General features: G+C 39.1%; 1 protein-coding gene across 1 annotated transcript in view; it reads left to right on the top strand.

Moving 5' to 3' along the window:
* plxna4 (plexin A4) overlaps window positions 1-19,082 on the top strand; it is a 220,701-nt gene that overhangs the window by 111,835 nt on the left and 89,784 nt on the right. The window lies entirely within an intron of this gene.

Genomic DNA, 19,082 nt, shown 5'->3' with positions numbered 1-19,082 from the left:
ATGCTTTTAGAAGTTCTGGTTTAGTACTTCTCCAAAGCCATAAAACATTGTTGAATCATAAAATACATTTTGAGTTCAGTTTGCATGCTTACTCAGCTGGTCCACCTGATGCCCTTTACGTTAGATAGTATTTGGCTTTCACCACAAAGTGAAAAGGGAGAGGAATTTTTTTTTTTAAAAAAGGAGAAAACAAATGAGCAAACCCATCTGATGGTGACCAAAGTTAAAGATCTAAGGGAGCGGATCTCTCCAGACTCCAGAAGTGAATGTGCTGGCTTTCGTTCAGCCCTCTGGCTGCTTTTGTGAAAGGGCATGACAAGGGTGTGTTTGGATTATGCTGATGCATTCTGCAGTGAAATTAAAGTTATATGCAGCCTTAGATGTAGTCTGCTCAATCGTCTGCTTTGGACAATGACAATAAAAATAAATTTAATACACTTTGATGTTACCCTGAGTATGTGCTGATAGCTTGTTCTCTCTTCTGAGGGCAGATCTCAATTGTGATAATTAACTAATCTCATAACACGGTGTACAAGTAACATAAAAGGCCTTATTTGTTATATATGTATATTTAAAATATGCATTCCTCACAAAGGCATTTCCATATTGCAGCCACAAACCGTTTGTGCAAATAATTTCGGGTTTAAAACTTAAAAAGGTGTAGTGTGTGTTTATACTTGGCATCAATGTGTCGATAACCTTACAAGACCACCTTATGTTGCTCTGGCAGTTTTCCACATCTAGAAATTGTTGCTCATTCTTTGATGTAAAATGGTTCAAAATCAGGCAAATTTGATAGAGTGGACATCAATTTTTAAGTCTTGCCACAGACTCTCAATTTAATGTAGATCTATATTTTGACTAAGCCATTCTATTATAATAATATGCTTTGATCTAAACCTTACTACTGTAGATATGCCTGCATGGTTAGGGTCTGTGTCCTGTTGGACGCTCTGAAGTCTTCAGTAGCTTCTAACAGGTATGCATTTTGCTCCATCCACCTTCCCTGTCCTTCAAAACATCCTTTCCATATGATGCTCCCATCACCATGTATTCCTGTTAGGATTGGGTGTTCTTTGCTACTTGTTTGATTGTTTTGGTTGACTTTATGTAGGGGTCTGTCATTACAGGGGTTGTATACAGATGCATGCACTTCTTCCCAGCTTCTTATTAGTAAAAGAAATGTTGTTTCTGTCACCCAGTTATGCAAAATCCCCCAAATAAAATGCATTGTTTGTAGTTGCAACATGAGGGGATATAAAGAAGTTCAATGGGTATAAATACTTTAGCAAGAACTTCCTTATAACATAATTGTATGTTATCACAATACTAAAAATGTACGTGTGCTCTCCGGGCTTGCACAATAATCGTGAATTCATATTCATAATTACTCAGCTGATCACAGCAGTTTCACATTAAGTCCAGGGAAACAATGAGCTTTTCACAGAGCCTGACGAATTAACAGTTTTTTGTGGAAGGCTTTAGCGATAAACGGGGTTCGGCTTTTGTTTCCGTACAAGTATCTGCGATGTTGTTTGAATGCAGAATGCTGTAGCTGTTTTCAGATGCTATAATGCACTCTTTCAATTGCAAGGCTGTCGATGATGACTTGATTTATTCAGGGAGGATTCTCATCTGCCTTGGGTGATCTTGGAATCCATACATGAGCGGGTGTGGACTGAGAAAGCTGCAGCTAATTTAGGACAATAAGCGCTACACACTTGAAGCTTTAATGATCAGAATTAGCATGATTCAGATGTTAATGTTTTCATTATTTATAATATTCATTTTCTGTGTGGGATTTGTAGTTTCTGCCAAAGACTAAAGAGATGAAATACATTTTGTTTTATCTTACAGTAATTACTAATCTCCCTTTATTTCATTGCCAAATTACTTATGTTGGCCGCTTTATTCTAGGATTATATTGGATAGGTGGTAATTTAGCATTAACATTTTTGTCTGTGTGTAAACACATAGTTTGGAGTTAATTACTATAATCATGATTATTAAATAGCTGTTTTTCTGTCACTGCCCTTCATTTGACATATTCTGCAATAACAAACAATTATTTCATACTCAAGTGTGTGCGCACACTTACACACACACACACTTACACACACACACACACACACACACACACACACAGCCTTGTGTGTCAGTTGGCAGTTAGCCAAGGCCACAGACATAAGGCAGTGACAGTAGATGACAGCGGTTAAGATTAAAGGGAGTGGGAGTTGTGAGTAGAGCCATAAGAATGGCAGGTTCATAAATATCACATGCAGGGATGCCCCTAATACTTCAGAGTACTGCATCATCACAGAGTCCCGTCATAGTGGAAGGACCCAGAGTTTGTAGGCGACAATGTGACCGTCTGAAGGAGTCTGCAGCCGTGTGGTGAAGGCATGGGAGAGGACAACCTTCTCCACTTGCTGCACAGTTCAAAAGTCTTTTTATAAAAACTTCCCTAAAGGCATTTTGTACAGTTTTCCTTCTACTTTACTTTTTACTGCTAAATAAAAATAACACACCAGAGATCTGAGAAGCCAAATTGTTCCAGTCCAAAATACACAGTCAAAAACAAAAAAAAATCAAATAGACAAAGTAATTAGGGCAGTACTCTCAAATGTTCAGTTGTCATTATCTATACTTAATTAAAAGGGTCAATGGCCATCTTTTTTAAACAACTGGTTGTCTTTTAAGGCAAGGGTAACTTGACTGCTGTTTGATTTACAGGACTAGTTTTGCAGCTGATATAGTCATTAACTTGATACAAAACCAGTGATCTGACACATTAAAAAACATACATGGGCATACATTCTCTTTGCTTAAAAGTAATCCAGTTAAATGAATTTGGATGGAGTGAGGGAATGATGCAACAGAATGATAATGGTTGTTGAATAAAAAGAAAAAAATCCCATAACACCATAACTATAGGTCTAATATAAAAAAGCTGCCATGCAATAGAAATACTTGTCTGCCATTCATGAACTAAAAATTGAGCAAAAACATGGTTTCTAGATTGTGAGCAATAAAAATAAAAACTTTTCAAAGATAGGACTTTGTCACTTTTTATAATTAGCAAAATTGGGAACACCAAAGCAGATAAAATAAATGTTCTTATAAATGGCAGCAAAAAAATCTTAAATAAATTAAAGGGTATTTAACCCACCTGTACTGTAAAGTCACATCTTTCTTCAGGGACATTGATGGATCCAGATGGTCCACAGTACTTATTTTAGCAAAAACAGTTTAGCAAAACGTTTGAAGGGATCAGTATCAGAAGGGATCATGTGACAGAAAAAAAAAGTAATGAAACTTCAAGTTATCACTGTCGCATAATTTACGCCTTAGAACTTATGTAGAGTCACTGCAAAGTCAATGGAACACATTTTAAAATGATTTTACTGACACGAAACTCGTGTGTTCTTGCACTTTGAAGGCAATAGTAGGGGAGAGGAAAAGGCAGCTCTGCTTGTGATTAAAACTAGGGCAATATGATACCAGAAAACAACATAAGTGTGAATCCCTCAGTGAAAATTGTGAGGACAATATCGATTTGATATGTTGTGAAGGTTTAATTAAACATTTTCTAGTCATTATTTCACAGCATTTTCTCTATGAGGCACATTATAAATAATTTCAAAGTAAGGGGAGTTTGTAGCTTTAACAACTATAAAATTAATGGCTGAGAAAAATAGCTCAAAGGAGCATTAATTGCATGCAGCAGAGCTTGATCCATTGGTTTTAAGGACGTTTTTACACATCCCTCAGAAGATTCACCGTTTTTTAAGCCGGCAAAAATGACTCGGAATAATTAATATATATTTTGTCTACAGATGGCTGTAAGGAGGCATCAGTGTTTGAACATCTATTTCAGTTAAAGTTAACAAAGATAAAAGCCGCCGTCATTTTTGAACTGATTTGAATGAATTATGCAAAAGAAAAAAGATTCAGCCAGTAAGAATTGTTACCAATCTTACAACAGAAAACTTCCAATGAAAAATCACTCTTTTCTACCCTGTTAATCGTTTTTGTTCAGTTCTACTTCAATGCATCAATCAGATAGCATGAAGTTAAATTAGACAACGCCTGCACAGTGTTGTGCATGCGGTCGTTATGGTAACCGAACCTTGGTCATGTTGCTCTTTGGTAGAAAGGCATTTATGTATTTATGGCTGGATACTCACCCACTGACACAGTCCCCTCATTTCCACAGCTGTTGTCTCTAACATGAATGCACAGACACAGTGTAAATGAACACAACAAAACAAAAACAAAACACACACACACACTCTCACACACGCGCACACACACGCACGCACACACACACACACACACACACACAACGCAGCAGAGCAGTAAAGAGATGCTGGGATTCAGTAATTAAACCTGTGCTGCTGTTTGTAAGCTGCCAATGCATGTATGTGGGCAGAAACAGACTTGTACACACACTGGGGTATTTTAAGTTACCTTTGCATGTTCTACTTTTTTCTAATTAAGGCTGAGTAGATTTCAGAGCACTTTTTGAGGTTCGCATTGCCTGGCTGACTCAGATACACCATACAGACCTCTCCAGGTTAATGTTACTAGAGCTTCTGGTTTTCAAACATAAGGGGAAAAAGGTAGAATAGATTCAATTTCTAAACTTTGGGTCTGTTGGTCTGCTGCTAATTATTTTTGACCAGAAATGTAGTTATCTTTTTTGGTCTCTCTTACTTTGTTGTTTATATTTCAGATTTCAGTTTTGTGTATTTGTGTGTAGACATTCGTTTTGTGTTTCTTCAACCAGCATGTGTCCATGTGAGCATATTTGTGCGTCCCCAGTGAGGTGTGCTTTCAGCTCTGCGTGGGCGTTTCGCAGACAGCCAAGAGACCAACTGGGAAATTTCCCATCAGCCCATTGCAGTGCAGGTTAACCACTAAAGGCTCTGAAATCCATAGCACAACACAGGCCTGCCGTTTCCCCTCCGTGTCTATGTCCTTCTGTCTCCCAGAGCATCCTCTGCACCGCTCTCAACTCTCCAATCCCCTCAACCTCTCCTCTACTCTCCCTCTGTCTCCCTAGATGAATCAGAGCAGAGATGAAAAGCTTTCAGGAATGCTGGCAGACAGACAGTGCTTTACAGTAATCTAACCTGGGGAAGATGAAAGCCCGCTGGGATGCTGGGAATAGAGAGAGAGAGGGGAAAGGTGAAAGAACAGAACGACACAATAAAGTTTAGGGGAAGAAGAAGAAGAAGGCAAAGATGGGACAATTTAGGGATGATGCAAGGATGAGCTTTGAATTTATTGACATAAATTGATGAGCTTATTTGGCTTAGTGAAGGAATTAGTGACTTAAAAGGTGGCTTAACCAACCGATCTTATATCGAACCATTACACGGAAAAACCAAAAATAAGAAGCATCAGGTCAGATTAAGTTTTCCAAATTGCCAGTTGCTAGTTAACATATCCTATTTTGGGTTCATGTTTTGGTATAATAGTTACTGATAGTGGTGTCACTATATACAGCATGTTTCCAACTGTGATATCAACTTACTGCAACTTTTTTCTTCAGTGGGAATTCCCACCATATTGTCAGGTGAAATGTGTTAAATAGCAGTACTTGAAAGTAATAAGGACTTTATTTAGCTAAAGTACTTGTATGGAGATTAATCTCTTCTACCCAGGATTCATGATAGCATGAAAGAAAATTACTGTCAAAAAAAAGCGCTGAAGTATAAAATGAAGTAAAATAAACAAAATATTACAGAAGCCTCCTTAGAGGAGGCTTAAAAAATATGCAGAAAGTGAAGTGTCTGGAAAATTAATCTAAATTGAGTGCTTTTGTTGAGCAACAAAAAAGAAGGTTAATGAGGTTCTGTTTTTAGCTTGGGGAGATTTAACAGTGGTTTTGAATTGGACTTGGCATTATAGCAGTTTTTGTGATGCAACAAAAAAAAAAAACAGTTTGCCAAAATCTTTCCAAGTTAAAAACATGGTTTTTCACTTCAACAAACAAGATATGATTTCCGAACTTTCTGCACTAGTTGAATAACTAAAAAAGTTACAGTAAACCAATTCTGGTTATTTTCTGGCTGATAGGGACCTATGGTAACTTTAAGCTTGGTGTTTATGTGGTTATGGGTGGTATCTCAGGTTTTTTGTAATGAAAAGAAATCATGTGATTTTTGAAATTAGCCTTATTATTACCCGAATTGAGCAAATCCATCCTATAATCTCTGAAAGTATCATTTTGGGATAAGAGCTTAACATTGTCTTTCAGCATAAAATAGCTCCTTATCCCTATAAGTTAAGTTTATATTAGTTGTACTGCTTTTCAGTCAGTTAACAAGCAATAAACATTTTTAAAGTTAAAAGTGGATTCCTCTTTTGAATGTGTAATTTTTATCCCATGTACCCAACTATGGTTAAGAGAGACAGAGGCTGGGACCAATGACTGGGGCAGCCTACTATATAAAGTACTCGGGGGGGACCACTTTTTAATTATTACACATCCACATTTGTAGAGTACGGAACAAATCGCGTCGGGACGGTAGCGTCTATTCTATGCGCCTTATATATATGAAAATAGTTTTAAAATAGGCCATTCATTGAAGGTGCGCCTTTAGTGTGGAAAATACGGTACTGCGAGTTGCCGTCTTTTGAAGAGGCTGGCACGTAGTGTAATTGTGGCTGTCATACAGATGACAGAAGACCAACACAAACCTGTGGAGTTGAAATTTCAGACCCTACTCGGTGGAACAAACTCAATTGCAACACTGCTCACTGAACACTGAAGTAGTATCAAGTGTACCACTGTTGTCACTTGAAATGGTTTTGGCATTTGGAGGGGGTGGAGGGCTCCTCTAGTCTGTGTCTGTGCGCACGCACTTGCTCGTGCTCGTCCTTTGAATTGCAATGTAGGTGGAGGAGACCTGTCTCCGCTGTGACAAATCCTACCTCATGCACCTTGTACTTCCTGTGCAAAATGAGAGAAGCGCACCACACCGAATCGCTTCCCAACCTAATTGAAATTTTGAGGCATAAGAGGATTTCTGTGCAATGCAAGCTGACAGGTCCCATTCAGCAAATATCCTCTTAGATTCCTCTCTCACGCTGTCTCTCCCTGGGAAAGAATTAACTTTTATCTGCCTTCAAGTTTTAGTGCAGCTTACAGCCATCTTTATCTAACATTTTGCAGGTGATGTGTCTCAGTTCCTCTCTGTTTCTTTTCTTTGTCTCAGTTTTTCCTTCTGTCATTCAGGCTTGCTCTGATGTCACAGTGGCACACAGATTGTCTCTTTTTGTGTCATACTTCGCTGTGCCACAATCTCGAAAGGGCAGGATAGTTGGACAGGGAGAAATTAAGTTGACGAAGACGGCAGAGTAGTACAAAGTGCAAACAAGAGCCATAGGATCAGAATTTTCAAAGAATGGCTGTTATTAAATATATTTGAGTGACACGACCAAAAAGTCATACAGTGATTTAAGTGCACCTATCCTCTTATAGTTTTTACATTTTGCCATATTACAAACACTAAATTTAATGTATTTCATAGGGATTTTATGTGATAAACATATACCAGGCCGCTACCGCTATCATGAGGATTGTGTCCTTATGGTGAAATGCATTGTTTTTGCAGAAAGCCCAAAGAGTTCAGTTTTGGCCTCATTCGTCAACAACAGCATCTGCCACATGTTTCCTCTCTCTCTCTTTTGTGGAGTGTGTAAAAGATCACATGGGACCCCTTATCCTTTTCTTTTAACAGCTTTCTTTTTGACACTCTTCCAGGCCAGATTTGTGGAGTGCCTGACTAATAGTTGTCCTGCCAACAGAGCTGTGGATTTCTGCAGCTCCTCTAGAGTTACTTTTGGCTTATTGGTTGCCTCTCTGATTATTGCTCTGCTTACCCGGCTTGTCAACCCTATATCTTCACAGGTTTGCTGTCTAACCACACTCTTAAATGGGTTACTGTTTTAAAATCTAGCCGTACTTTCACCTTCCGTTCAACCTTTTTACCTGATTTGGCTTGTAACAAACAGCGTATTCCTAAAGTCGTCTTAGTTTGATCCAGCCAGCAAACCTGCATGACACTTGAATTTTATATTTCCATTATGTTCCACAGTTCAGTACCTAATTTGTTTGTTTTCCATTTTGCGTGCCCCCAAGTGCAAAGATATTTGCAGTGGTAACATTAATTTTGTTAAAATGCTTACATGGTTTTTATCAGTTCCCTTTGTCCTGATGATAACCAACCATCCTGAAACAACACCCTCATTTATTTATTGGATAAAGTTATTTAACTCCCACTGAGAAGCCTCCATTATCATGCAGAATACCCTGCTTTTATGCTATCGCATAATGCATGGGCGTGAAACTCTAATGTGCTCCCTTGATAAATCAGAGCTAATTTTAGAAAAGCTCCCACAGAGGCAGTGAAAGGGAGCTGATATCAGGATGTCTTCATTGGTATAATAGGGGAAACATGTTTGAGAAGGATTGAGAGAAGGAGCTATTTGTATACAGTCATTTGCTTAACTCTTTTAAGACTAAGTATATATTGCATTACAAATCTAAGCAAGCTCTTTAGTAAATATATATATATATAATATACACACACACACACATATATATATAAGTAATAAACACAAATAGTCCATGTATTTTTCCTGGTTAGTTTTAAAAACAGTGGAACAAAAGAATGCATTCTATAGCACCAAACATGGCTTATGGGGCGGTATGGCTCTCCATATGGGGCAGATAAATGTGTTGGCCTCTGAGGGAGGTGGGCGATTTGAATGTGAAAAAAAAAATTGTGAAGAAATAAAACATGTGACTTTTGGAGGAACTAAGCAGTTTCTTTTAGGCATATGTAATATTTTTGAACTAAGCCGGCTTTCCTCTGATATCCCTAGAAATAGTCAAGAAAAACTAACTGCCTTCAGATGTAGCTCTGTAGTATTTGAGCAGCATTACCCAAAGTCCCCATCTACTCTCCTTGTTCTTCATTTTCTCTGTGCCTCTCTGTCTCCCCCTCTCCATGTTACATGAGCAATGCAATTTTTTCCCCCTTCAGCAGAAAGGAGGTATAATAGATGGGATGTGCTAGTCTATTTGGTAAATGAATAAAGGCAGAAGAAGAAAGATGAAATATATATAAAAAGGAGCACCTTTTGACAAAAGAAAGGAACTTACAAATGGACAAATGCACAGAGCGAATGTCGGGGATCTGAGAGATTCACACCTGCTTTTCTCTGAGGAATTGGTCCTGAGGTGCTTCCATATTTAATTAGAAACCTGGAAAAGATCCTCATAAATCACCAAAACACAAAACTGAAGGGTAGGCAATGAATGTTTTCCATACACATATGAGCACACAACACACACCCACACACACACCGCTCTGAGAGCCCATTGATAATTTATAAATTCATGTATGTGTGGTCTTCAGCTGGAGTCAGTGATCCAAAGATTTAATATGTGCTACTTTTATTCTTATCTGTCGTCACTGCTTACGATTTCTCATGAAAAAAAAAAAATAGTGTTCTCATTTTTCTCAAAGACCTAAAACTCCCATTCCTGGATCGTATTACCTGACTCAGTGATTATACCAGATCCAAACAGTGAATGTGTTGTGTTTGGAAAAAACACTGCACAAAATGGCACAAAGTAGTTTCTGAGCATGGGACAGATTGCCTATGCTATGTTTTTACATAAGTGCGTGTTTTTGTGGGAGAGTATTTGTATGTCTGCTGAGTTTTTTTAGTTTTTTTTTTTTTTTTCTGATGGCAGTGTTTGGAAAGGAGATCCAGAGTTATGTCTGCTCCCAGACATCGTCTGGCTTTCAGCTCCCCATCTATTATTCACACACCTGCTCAGACACTCTGATGCACACACAGACGCTTCTGTTGCATCTTACTTTTTAACCCAACTTTGGTTTCCACATTTGTTGTGGAACTATTTTCCTTTTATGTCTTTTTCTTTTTGTTTTGTTTTTTACTTGGATTAGTGTAAAATTGAGTTCTGTGTCCTCATCTCCCAGAATACCAGTCTCTGTCTTCAAGCCAATGAACTGTTCGTTTGAGGATTAAAAAAAAAAAAGCTGAGAAATTGAGACAGAATGACGATCAGTAAATGAGGAACAAACCTATAGAACAAAAGTAGACTTGGTAAAAGAGCAAAACAAAGTTCTGAGTTATCCCTTCACTTTGAGCTGAGTTGATCAGAGTCTGTCATTAGGCCATTATCAGGCCCAGACATCTTTGTGGAGACATTTCTCTTCTTCACTACCCAGGTTGCTGCTGATTGATTTTTATAGAAGCAGATGGTCCAGTGAAGTGCATCGCTGCTATGCACCTTGCATACTGATGGTTAAAGGTCACAGTGGGGGTGTTTGGGAGTGACCTAATGAGTGTTGATCAAAGTCTTTCAGTGGACCCTTATTTGAAGAGCTCATATTCTTGTAAGGTCCCCTAAGAGCGCTATAGATGCCGTTTATGTCATATTGATCTGAGGTTTTTGAACAAATCCAACGCATATTTCCGTGGAGGGTGATTGACATTTAAAGAGGAGAGACTTGGGTGACTAAAAATAGTTTCAAAGGCCTTTTGGAAACTTTTAGAAGTCGTTGACCTCAGAGGTCTGCTGTGCATGTGAATGATAGCAGTAAGTGTATGTTACATTAAGCAGTAGGAAACGTCTTTTCTACTTCATCTGCTTGTGCAACACAGTCTCCCCAAATATGCCTCCCAGCACATATGCTCACTGCATTTTGGGCTGAAACATTGACTGGCAGGCTCCTGCATCCACAGGCCGCTTTCCAGCTGGACGAAGGAAGTAGGCATGAATTTAGGAAGCAGTCTTCTGACATTTTAGGCAAAAGAGCAAGTTGTGTGCAGCAACTAGCGATTGTAGACAAATATTCAAAACATATATTTAAAATAACATGTGGAAGCAGTTGTAACAATTTTGGGAGCATTTAATTTTGTAGCAATAAATGGGAAGTCTTTCTAAATGAACCATTGATAATGCCTGGTATTTGTTTCAAGGTATATCAAAGTATTTTAAAAACTAAAAGTCAAAGTGACTAGACCTTACTCTGGCCTTCTGAAGAATAGAGTAATGCTGTGCACTCTACAATAATCGTGTAGTTAAAATGTGAAGCCCTAACGAATGACTAATCAAATGATTTAATACTACAGATAAGGTAAAACCGACATGTCTGCACATTACACACATGAACTAATATTTTTTATTAAAAAAATTTTGGCTAAGTATCACACCATGCATCAGTTGAAAAAGTGATATCAAATATGTGATGTATGTCCATCCATACAGTGCTGTCCCTTGTGAAATCAAATTAAACCTCATGATGTACTGACTCCACCGCTCAGACTCTGTGCCTTGAAAAGCTTGATGTGATTGCCTCATTTGGTGCCCTCACCGCACTTTGGACCATGTTGACTCCATTAAACTGTGGCTCATAAGTGCCCCCGGTCACTAAATATAATGGGGTGCCCTTCGCTATGTAGGTCTGACACCAGGTTGCAGCACTAATAGAGACACAGGTGGTGCTTTTCCATCACATTATGCTGCTGCTTCCTCTGTGGGTCTTTGAGGCCCCGTCTCGGGACGTACTAAACCAGGAACTTTTATCACTGTGAAAACATTTGATGAAGTGCAAACATTACAAAAATAATTGGTAGGAGACATGCGAGAGTTGGTTTTACTCAGGCAGGTAAGGCATTTGTCAGCAATAACCAGGCTCTGTCGGAGGATCTTTGCCTGTCGCCTCAAATGCCGTCCCGTGGCTCTAATGAGATGGAACAAAAAGAAAATAATGGAGTAACCGTATGTGGCGAGGGAGAATTATAAAAGTGGAAAAATCAATGGACTGAAATATAAAGCAGCACTTTGAGAAATGAAAAGGTGAATGGGAGGGGAATAAAACGGAAGATGGAGGAGCTTCTGACAACTGCATAGAGTATTTGGACTCTACCGTTACACCAACAAGTTCCAGAGAATTTCATTTGAAAATATTTTAGACCGAAGAGAGTTTTAAAAAATTTTTGGCATGAATATGTGTGCTCACCTGAGAGACTGGTAGATAAATATATTATTTAAGATGCAACAGAGGAAACAATATTAGTAATTTAACAAACAGAAACAAAGGTTCCTCTCATAACACAAGATGGGGAGAAAGTCGATGATGGTGACAGCTGACGGCTCGCAGTCCACAGGTCACAGATGTTCTCTAGATTGAACTGGCTTTAAGCCTGCAGCTATTTCAAACCAACCCAAACGATGTGACTGGGAGAAAGAGCAAGATAACTGTTTAAAGGAAATAAATAACAAGAGTTGCGCTGTTTGCTCCCCGAACCTCCCACTTGGTCACACTGCTCTAAGGCAGATCAGCAGATAGCGGGGAGACCTGTCACTCATTCTGTAGAGCCATGGGGGAGATTGAAGAAGGAAAGCAGTGCAGAGGGGCGGGGAGGGGGGAGAAATGAGCTAGGAAGCCTCCAGACACTTGTCCCCTTTTCACGATCAACACCATCATCTTTCATAATAACATTCTTGTCCGTCTCCTCTCTCGGTGCTTTTTCTGTTCATCTCTCAGCAGGGGATAAGATTTTATTAGTAGGTTGCTTGGAGCTGCAGGCTAATGGCCAGCGCACCTTTAATGCCACAGTGGTCAGTCACTGAGCCAGGGGTCCAATCACAGTGCTGTCTGATGGAATAAGATCACGTTTGTGGTGCCTGTGATAAATGTTTGTCGTGTTGGTTCCTGCAGAAAGAGGAATTCACATTTACAGTGGCTCTCAAAAGTCTATAGAGCCCTTTTTAAATGGACAGATGCAAAAGGAATAATCTGTAAACTTTTAAGGAAAATGTGAAAAGAAGAGAATAAGGTGCAATCACCTGGCTGTATAAATATTCACACTTTGAAACTAACTTAGTTTAATTAGCTTCAACTCAGCCGCAGCATTCATTCTTGACAATCGCATCTTGACTCGTGGATATTTTGTCATTCTGCATTTCAAACGTTCTTAAAATTGGTCAAGCTGTGTGAACTTTTCCACATCAAGACACCCCACATATATTCTGTTTTTTTTGTTTGTTTGTTTGTTTCTGGACTCTCCAGAAAAAGTTGTCTTTTAATTTGGTGTATGCACATTTGTGGCTTAAACCACAAATTATACTTTATTCAACCGTAGTAGATTTTGGGTTTCTTTACCTTACATTTTCTTTTACTTGTGAGGGGGGAAAAAAAATGAACAAGTAACCTCGGTAAATCTCAACTCAACAGGCAGGCCATTGAGGAGGTCATATTCTTACACAGCTTTAGAGAAAGTGACAATATGAATCTCTGAAGTTCCCTGCTAACAATGACATTTCCTTGATTTGCACCAACAAAGCACCTTCCTCATAGTGCACGTATCAGGAGAAAGACGTTAATTAAAATCCTGCTGTGCAGCAGATATGCCTAATTGCAAATATAAAACGGAGTCGAGAAGTAAGGCATAGAATGAGTTGACTTCCACTCTGCGGGTTTATTTTTTTTACTCATTCACCCTCCTACAGAGAGAGAGTGAGTGAGTGAGTGCGTGAGGGTTGAGTCGAAAGGAAAGGAAGAAGGAAAGAAGGATGATCTTAAAAGTACATTTAATGAGCTGAATGAATATTTAAGTCCTAAAACGGAAACCGGTAAAGCATCTGCACAGTGTTGTCTTTTTGGATAGCTCCCAGATAAAAGCTATACTCATTAAATGTGAAATATTACACCAAGAGACAATGTAAGTGGAGACATAACCCTGAAATTTATCATCCACGTGTCACTCTGTTCGTTTGTTTCAGGGCAGATTTTGTGTTTTATTCATATTTTTCTCAGATTAAAAACTTATGTTTATCAGTTAAACTCTTGGAAATGAGATTAGCTGTATGAGCAGTGAGTGTTACTCTATCCTGACACCCAATGTTAATGTGCCATGTCCTCATTGATGCACATAGATTAATGTCAAACCTACTACCCTCCCCCCCCCCACCACCACCACATACATCTTGCATAATAAGAGACATGTTCATGTTTGCTCTGTCATTGATTGGCATTAGCAGATGAAGCCAGTCAGCTTTTGTGCACCCCTTCCCTTCACTGTACCATATGTTTCAGTGAGCTGAACAGATTTGGGCAGCCAGACAGGCACCATTGTTATTCTGTCTGTGTGAAGACAATGCGTGGAGAGACATATTGGCATGATTTAGTGACGATGTGTTGTTTCTTTTCTACCCGTCTCCTTTTACAGTAAATGTTCTTCTCTATTGTCACTGTAAATCTGCCGGTGTGTCTTTCTAAGCTTTTAATGCATGTTCTGCCTTGCATGGTTGACTTGCTAACGTTCTGCTTTGGCTACACAGAGAGGATGGAAACCTGACCATGTGTGACAGGTTGGGTTACAGAGTCCTTTGACATGTGTATACAGCGCTCCTGGACTGAAAGGCTCGATATCTAGAATGGGTTTAGACTTGTGACCTTAAAAACAAAACCACAAAAGAAAAAAAGAAAAACAAAACACCGTAATGTACATTGCACTGCAGAAATATTCACACCCAGAGAACCTTGCAACATTTTGTCACAGCACAAAGTAATATTGTGAAGAGGAAGAACATTTTAGGCAGTTATACACAAAAATCTGAAAAACATGGTATGATATTTGATAGTCTCAGATGCTTTACTGATTTAAACACTCGTTCTTCAAGGGTTACCCTGCATTTGTCTTCAGTCACTTTCCATTAACTCTGACAGATTCCCAATTCCTGTTGAAGTAAAGCACTCCCGCAACATGATACTGCCACCACCATGCTTTAAGGGGAGTGTTTGCATTTCGAATGTAACTCAAAAAGTTCGGTTAGATTGGACATAGGTGGACTGTCTTGTAATCAAGTGTCTTCTGAAGGTAATTGGTTGCACAGAATTCTGTATCAGATTAAAGAGGACTAAGTACAACTACACCCACGCTTATACTTTTTTTTTTTCAAATTAAACAAAAGTTTCTTGAAGTACTATGCAGTACTTCATATTGGTCCATTGCATAAAAATCACAAGAAAAATACAATATAGTTTGTGTTTATAATTTGGTTCCTTAAGTGGATAACCGCTTGTGCACAGCTACTGCAGCTTTAAGGTAAGAAAAATTAGCAATAAGAGTGGCTCTTGAAAATTATTTAAACTCTTGGAATTTACCAGAAAAAAAGAGCTGAGTTTTTTGAGCTGCAGGAATCGCGAAAAGCTCAGGTTTTGCCCAGGGAGTTTGTTTTGGAGGATTAATGAAACTTCTCACCTAAATATTGTGAAATTCCAGTTTCCCAGCATGCCCCATGACTTTGGATGACATTCTGCTCCAGCCCGCTCGCCTCACTGTGTATGTCAAACCAGTGATACTTTAGTCAGCAGCTTATTCTGGCTTCCTTTACCCACATTTTGGTCATGGTGTGTGTTCCAGCCACGCCACGTTAGCATGTGTGCCGTGCTCAACAGACTGCGGCTCTGTGTGACAAGTCTTCCTTTTGCTGCTTCAAAATCCATGACATGGCAGTCAAGGACAGAGTGTTGCACTGTCTATCACCAACCTCAGTCAGAGGCACAAAGTTTTTCTTGGTTACTGTCTGTTTACAACTTTCAACATGTATTTTTTTTAGTTATTTTGGCTGCCAATAGAGACGCATCACTTATATTACACTGAAAGTGAACGTTTGTGCTCTTGTTCTTCTGAACCTTAGTTGATGCTGGGTCTCAACTATTCCTCTAATTTCTTCTAGTTGTATACGGAGCTGTGGCCAAATATATTTTACACTGAAGGGGATTTTGTTTTTCACAGCCTATGCTCTTTAGTTGTAGCATGTGAGCTGTTTTTTTTTAATTTATTCACAAATGGAATAATATTAATAATAACAAAGCTCTGTTTTAAAGAATCTACGTTGCGTAGGATACTCGGGTCCTGACTTTTAAATCCTTACATGTCCAAGAGTTACAGATTTTAAAATGGAGATAAAGTAGTACTCTTGCTAAATCTATGTTTCACTTTGGTATTTATATGCACAATTAAACCCCCCAAAGATTTTTATGTTTAAAGAATGTAACTTATTTAAAAACTGCAATCAAATGCTTTATTTATTCTGTTCATTATTACTGCAGACCTCACTTTTCTGCTTATTTGTTGCGTGTGCATGCAGTAACTTGCCTATTCCACTAGGGGATGCAGTTCATGTCCAAATTAGTCCCTTGTAGAAGGCATTACTTTGTTTAATCATTGCTAGTGCATGTCTTTTATTGATTCTTTTTTGTTGTTGTTGTTTTTTTTTAAGATTTAGACATGAAGAAATGTGAACGACTTTTTATTGTCTTCAAGCCACTGGAAATTCTGAGACCCCTGCCGTTTACTGTCTTTAATCAGCAGTTAGAAAAGATGAGAGCTGGAGTCTGTGTGAGAGCTTTTAGCAGAGCGAGCTTTTCTGTGTCTCCCAGTGCCTGAGTGGTGCATGTTCTTTGACCTTTTGAGTTAGTGTACATCTTAGCCGCTCCTCCCCGAGGCAACAGCAGATCTGCCTGGAAGCGATTGTCTCTGGGTTGTGCTAATGTGATAGCACAGATTAGCATTGTAATCCATTTAGCATAGAGCAGCTAATCCACTTTATTACTGTTGAAAAGGAATCAGATAATATTGGCTAGCACCACTGTGCTGCCTTAATGATTTTTGACTGATGAGAAATTAAGACATTCTGTATTAATAACTGATGTTTCCGATGATGAGTCCATGATTAGTTGTGACATAATGAACCACATGATTTCATTTTTACCTCCTCTGCAGGAAAAAGTGTTATCTACAGGGCTTTACAAAGTATTCACATTTTGTAAAATTACACCAAGTTGTGCAAAGTATTTTGTTGGGATCTTATGTGGTGTGCCATGCATTTGTGTTCAGTACAAATGTCGAATTGCTCGTTTGTGGAACCAACTTTGTCTGCGCCTCTGTGACTTTTTGAGACTTGCCAGTTTTGCAAATAATATTTATCTATGAGAATTCTTCAACAAAGTAGTTGAGCTCAATTACACTGGATAAAGAATGTTTGTGAGTAGCCATTTTCAGGCTTTGCCACAGTTTCTAAGTTGCATTTAAAAGCCTGGACTTTGACTGGGACATTCTACCACATAAATGCTTTGATATAAGCAATACCATTGCAGCTCTGGCTGGTGGCATGATGGTATCATCACTGTGTTTCACAGTGAAAATAGTGGTGTGTTAAGGAGGATGTGAACCACATTGTATTACATGTATACACCAAAATTTTCATTTTTGGTCTAGATTGAGCACCTTCCTCTGCTTTTCCTTGGCACTCCTTTGTTGCTGGCTTCTTGGCTGCTTCTCTAGTTAAGGCACACTGAATATAGCTGCATGGCTGAGTCCTGCTAGGTTTGTAGTTGCACTGTAATCTTGATTTGCAAAGCTTGGAACATTATTAACTAATCTTCTCTAACAAACCTCTAAGGAATAAACTACATGCAGGCAGACTCGGTTTACTAATTAGGTAAGTTATTTGCACTGGATTTCAGTGTAGGGTGTCAAAGAGGGCTACATATAAATGCAATACAGCATCCTGTAATAATGTAATATGTTCTAGGTAAAAAAAAAAAACTTTTTGTGGACACAGCCAAAAGCTTTGCAGGCACAGCTCCCTTTTGTAAAATGTGTCAAATTGTCAATAATGCTTTATATGGATTACAGGTTTTGCGACAAAGTCTGACAATCTTCAATTCAAATCAGTGGCTCTCCCTTGCGTGCTCCTCTTTAGTCCCAGTGTGACTTAACTCGCCAGCGTTGCATGCTTGTGGACATGCAGTGCTCTCCCTGGTGGCTTGTTTGTTTTGTTGGTGGTCAGATCCAGAGATGATATAAAGGAGCTTCCCATTGAACCCTCTCTGCTCCCTGGTGGCTGTGAATCTGTCCCAACACAATAAAACTCTATACTCAGCCACTGCTATGGACTGTCAGCTCTTAAACTCTATGCAACTCAGCACTTGGTCATTTGCACTGGGGGGGTAACATGATACACTCATCTTTCACTGAATGCACATTTCACTCACATGTGGTGTTCTGCAGGCATATGCACCTAAAATGAACTCGCCTAATAGGCCAGATTAGATAACCCCACCTGCTGAATCTGGCTTTAGTTCTTGTAATAGTTTCTTTCTTCTTGCCTCCTTCTCTTCTTTCCCCCGCCTATCTGCCTTCTGTTCTTTTCTGTGCAGCTGACCCCGGTCCATACAATGACTCCCGGTGGAAGTGTGTCAGGCTTTGATAAAACAGAACTCGAGGTTCTTTGTGATCAAGGTCACTACCTTCTCCGAGCAGGAGGCATGGCGGGAGGGGAAGAATGGCTGGGAAACAAACAAGAAGGCAGACTCGAGTGAAACGGGTGAACGATGGAGCCCGTTTGAAGAAATGTCATGTTGTGAAACTGGATATTTGAGGGAACGGCAGGGCAGTACCTAGACTGCACATAGTTTCTCAGTTTATGATATAATAGATGACCATTTCTGTGCAGACGAAAGAAGGCGTGGCTGGAAGATGAGTATCTTTTGGTGGAGAACATTGTGAAATTTAAATAATGGAATTTTAATCTCCCAATATGAAGGAAATATGCAGTTTTTAAAACATACAGGTTCCCTACAGTACCCAGGCTTATGGTCTATTTCAACAAAAAAGAAATTAGTTATCAGTCAGTTGGTAAGAGTATCCGTAAAAAAAAATAATTGAATAACAATGCCCTGGTTATTAACAGCTCCACGGTCTTAAAAACTTCAGCTTCCAAGGAGCCAGGGTGTTTTTGTTGTTTAACGGAGGCAGAGGGAACACAGAGAGTTTGTTGTCATAATCTTATTATAATTAAGCATGAAATGACTCACCTGCCTGGTCGACCATCTGCTTCCTGTCCAATTATCTCCTGTTTGTGCCCGTTACCTGCAAACACTTTAGACTGAAGGGCACAGAGAACTACCAAGAGCTTGTCCGTACGTCCATACAGACCAGTGTGTGTGTCTGTC

Source organism: Poecilia mexicana, unplaced genomic scaffold (assembly GCF_051168715.1).
Source record: "Poecilia mexicana isolate PSO_F unplaced genomic scaffold, ASM5116871v1 scaffold_23, whole genome shotgun sequence".
In the NCBI taxonomy this organism is placed as follows: Eukaryota; Metazoa; Chordata; class Actinopteri; order Cyprinodontiformes; family Poeciliidae; genus Poecilia; species Poecilia mexicana.
The sequence above is the reverse complement of the archived record's forward strand: the minus strand, read 5'-3'. Positions and strand labels throughout refer to the sequence as shown.